This window comes from Melitaea cinxia, chromosome 19 (assembly GCF_905220565.1).
Source record: "Melitaea cinxia chromosome 19, ilMelCinx1.1, whole genome shotgun sequence".
NCBI lineage: Eukaryota > Metazoa > Arthropoda > Insecta > Lepidoptera > Nymphalidae > Melitaea > Melitaea cinxia.
The window spans coordinates 12,723,833-12,729,832 of NC_059412.1; positions in this window are offsets into that span (position 1 = coordinate 12,723,833).

Consider the following 6,000-nt stretch of genomic DNA (forward strand, 5'->3'; position numbering starts at 1 on the left):
GCTAGCCACCTCAGCGGAGACTTTGGCGTCGTTAGCAGCCTTAATACGTTTCAAGGCATCGTCGCGGTCGCGCTCCGTGTCGAACTCGATGCGGAGTTTATTTTTAGATAGTGGGGCTACCTTGGCCGGAGCGTAATTAGTTTCGCGAAAGGATATTGTTGATTTCAGGTTTCTGAATGTTTCCTCTCGGGAGGAGGCCGGTGTTTTAGAGGCGACAACGATGGCAGGTTTCGTGCTCGGAGGTGTGGTAGAGGCGGCTTTGGCCGCCGGGGAAGGTCGAGTTGTAGGGCCGGGCAGGTCCCTGGGCTGGGCTTGGCGCCCGGCGATAGAAGCATATGTCGATATTATACTTTTGGAAGTCGCGGAGTGTTCGGCCTTGATCTCTTCGCGCAGCTTGGAGACCTCATCTTTTACTAATTGGGTCAGATCGGTAACCACATTTTTGTAACACATTGGCGAGTTGAAAGTAGGGTCGTATTTTTCTTGTTCTGTGATGTTTATTTCGAGGTAGGTCTCGCAAGCCACGCGAATTTCCTGGGCGGCGCACTGAATGAGGTCTTTGTTGACCGAAGTCACGCTTTTGCCCTCGCGGACGGCGTGACATATTGTCTCAGTAAGCTCTTCGATAATAGTGCGGAAGCTGGCTTCATTCCGAACATCGGAGCCGAGGTATGGGAGCTTCTTGCACGTTTTATCTTTTTTCCCCGCGGGGGCAGCCATGACGGGGGAAGGGGGATGGTGTCAGGCTGAGGTAAAACTTCTGACACTAAAAAATTTGTGGGTTGTCGCTTTGGTTTTCGCAGCGTTCACACTTGAATGTTGTAAAAAGGGCGTTTTGTCGCGCACTTAAGTTTGTAACACTTTTAAAATGTATCAAATGTAACGGAATTGTCATGTGTAATATATCAATTTGTAGGGGAGGATGTTATGAATACACTGACACTAAAAGTTTAAAAATAAGTTGATGTTTGACGAAGTTATGGATTTTATAACGGAACACTATGAAAATTTCGACAGTTTTATTATAGAAAAAACACAAAAATGGCTCTAGAAAATTGAGTTTTCCACTGATTTGAATTACAAAACCACCAGCGGATAGCTGGCGGCAGCGCGCAACTTTTGAGATGTAAAACAGATTTTTCGGGCACAGTTTCGCGGTTTTTGGGAATTTTTGGCACGGAGCGACGCGGAAACGATGCTCACGGGGCGAGCGTTCGCTGCAGACTCCCCTGTCCATGGGTTTGTTTGAAGGAAAGACCGTGAGTTTGGGGCTGGTTACCCTATCCATTGGTCTGTTTAGGAGAAAGACCACGAGTTTGGGGCTGAGTACCCTGTCCATTGGTCTTTGATTTAGCGTGAGTATCGACTTTGATAGGAAGAGACTGACGGTGCGATACTTACATGGAGCAGTAATTAGTTTAAATTCTTATCCGTTTCATATTCACCTTCAATTTTGTCATTTTCTGCATAATTTATGCGGGGACCTGGTTTATAATCATTCGGTTTTGAAGTTGATTGACATGGTGTAAATGTTTTAGTAGGTCCATTCGAATATTTTTTATTATTGTATTCGCGGAGCCTACAAATTATCTAAGGTATGACCGTTTTTCTTACAATATCTACAAAACGGCGCTTCTTTAGAAGAGGAAGGGGCATATTGATTTTTGTCATTATTATAATTATATTTTGATCGGGGTCTGTCATTAAAGTCGTTTCTTTTGGGGATTGTTTCATTAGATTTTTGTTCGAAATTGTTTCGAAAAGAGAACTGTTGGATTTTCTCCTCTTAAATGGCACAGTTTTTAGCATCATTTAGATTCTTAGGGTCTACACCTTACAAGGTTGGAAATTCGGGGATGTAAACCTAGTGTGAAAGTATGAAGGGCAAGGTCCTCCATAGCTGCTAACCTACCCGCTAGATCCATTTTCTTAGAATTAGAAACTGTGACCTCCGTTAATAATTTCTGTAAGAAAGTTTCTACCCTAAGGGAAAACTGGCTAACAGTTTCTAGATTGCCTTGTTTACAGTCTTGTAATTATGTGAGAAGGTGGGCGTAATGTTTACGCTCACAGAATTGGGTTTTAAGAAATTCTTTTAAAGATGCCCAGGAATCGAAGTCTTTTATGGAACAAGCTGTCTCAGCTTGACCCTCTAATTGACTGAGGATGTATTTTAGGATTAAATCTTCCTGTCGTGGAGATGCCAAGGAGATTGCGCTGTCGCAATTCCTTAAAAAGGGCAGTAAGTTTATCTCGGTCACCGGTAAAAGGTTTTATAAATTTTAATATTGTATTTAATGGGATTTCTTCTTCTTCAACTCGAGTCTCTCTCAATTTCTTTTTGGAATCTGATTTCGACATTTTGAACAAAATTAAATAGAATGTAAAAAATATATATATGAAAAATAAAATTAAAAGTAGACGAAACCTGTAAACAGGAGTAGTATAGTATTCTAAGGTATTATAATAAAAATGAAATCAATACGCTACGGATGCGATAATAGTTATGAGAAATAATTGATAAGAATGACTGCGTTGAATTATATTGAATTACAATTAGGTTTCAGTTTAATAAATATTAACAAATTAAATTATGAAATGCTTTAGGATTTCTATAAACATGTAAATTATGATACCGCTCTTGCTGACCAATCCGCTATCAACTTGGATGGCTCTGCATTGGAGGAAATCCCATACTTCAAATACTTAGGCAGCAGACTAAAGCACGACAACACACTAGAATCAGAAATACCAGCCCGAATAGCAGGTGCTGCAGCGGCCTTTGGCAAACTTAAATCCCGTGTCTGGAATTCACACGACCTCAAATTGCAAACAAAAATATTAGTGTACAAAGCGATTGTCCTGCCTACATTATTGTACGCTTCAGAGACCTGGTGCTGCTATAAAGCAGATATCAAGAAGTTAGACACATTTCATCTCAAATGTCTAAGATCCATATTGCGCATTAAGTGGCAGGACCGAATTTCAAACACCGAGGTATTACGTCGTAGGTATATCTGGAATTGAAGCTCTCGTAATGAAAAGTCAACTGAGATGGAGCGGTCACGTCCTACGCATGCCCGATAGCAGACTGCCAAAGGCAGTCTTCTATTCTGAGCTTTCAAACGGAAAACGAAAACAAGGCGGGCAATACCTTCGCTATAAAGACGTGCTAAAACGCAATCTTGTGGCTTGTCATATACCAACTGAGAGTTGGGAGAGTCTGGCACGTCAAAGACCGGAATGGCGTCGAACCATTCACAAGAGAATCGACCGTTTTGAATCTGCGCGTCTAGAAGACCTTGATGCGAAACGCCAAGTACGGAAGACTAGGCCAAAACCCTCCTACTTTTACACATACGATTCAGCTGGCCAACTATACTGTGCATCTGGCAACCGAGTCTTCAAAACCAAATTCGGTTTCGCTAGCCATATTAGAGCCCACCAGCGTAATTTATAGGAGTCGCCGTCACCGGATACGGTGTGGACGACATGATGATGATGTATCACCAGCAAAAGTTTCTGTCGGTGTCTCCACCGAGCAAAACCCTATAAAACCGTTTTGTGAATTAGCGCCTAAACAGAAAAAAAGACGAGCAGAAAACTTTCATTTATCTTCGGACGAAATAAAATATGCATATTTTGAGCAGTTGCAAGTGGATGGGAATGATGAGATTGCTAAAATACTAGAACATTTACTTAAGAATCCCGAAGATGTAAAAAAAGTTAAGAAGTGCATATCTGTTAAAGAAACAAAATCTGTATTTTCTCCGGATGAGGTTTTAGGATTATTTTTATCACTTAAGCTGACCATGTGGCAATACAATACTTTAAGAAAAAGTGTTAACGAGAATGACGGTAATATATTTCCATCTTATTATGAAGTGCAACATGCGAAACAGGAATGCTACCCACCAAAAGATGCTATTACAGTGACGGACACCTCAGCCAAAATAAAGTTACAAGCTCTATTGGATATAACGACAAGAAGAATAATGACGTCACTCGTCATAGATAGTGGTTGTAAAGAATTTACACTAATCAGTAAGTGGGGATTTGACGGTGCATCAAATCAAGCCAATTACAAACAAAAAGTGCAAACAAACGTTGAACAAGAAAGTGAACTGGACGATTCAAGCATATTTATGGGAAGTTTAGTGCCAATAAAATTAATGTGCGGCGAACAAGTTATCTGGAAAAACGATTCACCAAATTCATCATACTGGTGTCGTCCAATCTTTTTCGAATTTGTGAAAGAAAATAAAACAATAATTTTGCATGAAAAAAGTGCTATTGAGGAAGAGATTGTTAATTTAGTAAAAACAGAAGTTGGAGAAATAAAGATTTCACACTCTTTATTAATGACAATGATAGACGGAAAAGCAACATCAATTTTATGTGATACTTCATCTCAGAGATGCGACATTTGTAAAGCCACTCCAACTGAGATGAATAATTTGGCCTTAATTGCATCAAAACCAACTAATCTAGATCTCTGTAAATACGGATTGTCATCATTGCATATCTGGATACGAATGATGGAATGCATTCTGCATATAGCTTACAGATTAACGATAAAGACATGGACAGTAAAGGGAGACAACAAGTGCATCATGGAAAGCAGGAAGAAAAATATACAAGATACTTTTAAAAATAGAAAGTGCTATTGATAAAAAACAGGTGGCCGTGGGCATATTCATTGACATCAAAAAAGCAGTTGACGCGGTTAGTCATCCACTCTTACTTAAGAAGCTTAGTTACCTTTTTAGGGACACAGCATATAATATTCTAAAGTCTTACTTAGATAATCGATATCAAATACTCAAGATTGGCGACAGTAAAAGTACTATGGCTAAGATAACTCAAGGTGTCCCGCAAGGATCCATATTAGGACCATTATTATTCTTGATTTACATTAATAGCATTAGTGAACTCGACCTAACTGGGGATATAATATTATATGCAGATGACACATGCCTTTTCTACTATGGAGAAAATATAAATGAAATAATGGCAAAATCTCAAAAAGATCTTGATACCCTTGAGGAGTGGTTTAAATATAACCTTCTCACAATCAATACCAGCAAAACAGCATACATGATTTTCGCCGCTAAAAACAAAAATATTAATCAAAATTTAACACTTATAATAAATAATGACATTCTAAAAATATCCGAACAAGAAAAATATCTCGGGTTAATTTTAGACCATAAGCTAACATGGAAACCCCACATAATGAAAATACGTAAAAAACTTATTTCTTTACTTGGTTGCTTAAGAAATCTATCCAAATGCATACCAGAAAAACTACGAATTGTTATATACAATACCTTAATTAAACCACATCTAGAGTATCTTACTGAGATATGGGGATGCGCAGCTAAGAGTAACTTACAACCTTTACAAAGAACACAAAATAAACTAATAAAAGTACTGTATAAAATTGATTTCTTGACACCAACAAAAGATGTTTACAAAATAAGTTTACAAAATAACAAAGCTTCTTAATGTAAAACAGATATATACCTACAATACATGCATGTTAGTCAGAATAATACTTAAAGGAATACTACAAACACAGTTACGTTTTGATCTCAAAAATCCCAGTAAATATAGTAAACGCAGGAAAAATACCAATTTAATACAGTTACCCAGAACCAGGACAAATTACGGTAAATTAAACATAAAATATGATGGAGCTAGAATGTATAATAACTTACCCGAATGTATAACTAACGTAAAGTCCGTGGCAAAATTTAAAGAATTGCTAAAAAATTACATTCTTAGTAACTTTGAATAAACGTAATATTAACATGCCTATATTATAACAGGCTTTCAAAAAAAAAGTAAATAAAAAATACTAGAAAACACAAATTCATTAATAATATTATATCAAGACGCATACATAAAAAACACACACAAATACACGCTACATACGCACGTGATAGAATTTTACTGATTATAAAGAAAATTAGTAAGGAAAAGAGAAAGTTTTGCAAA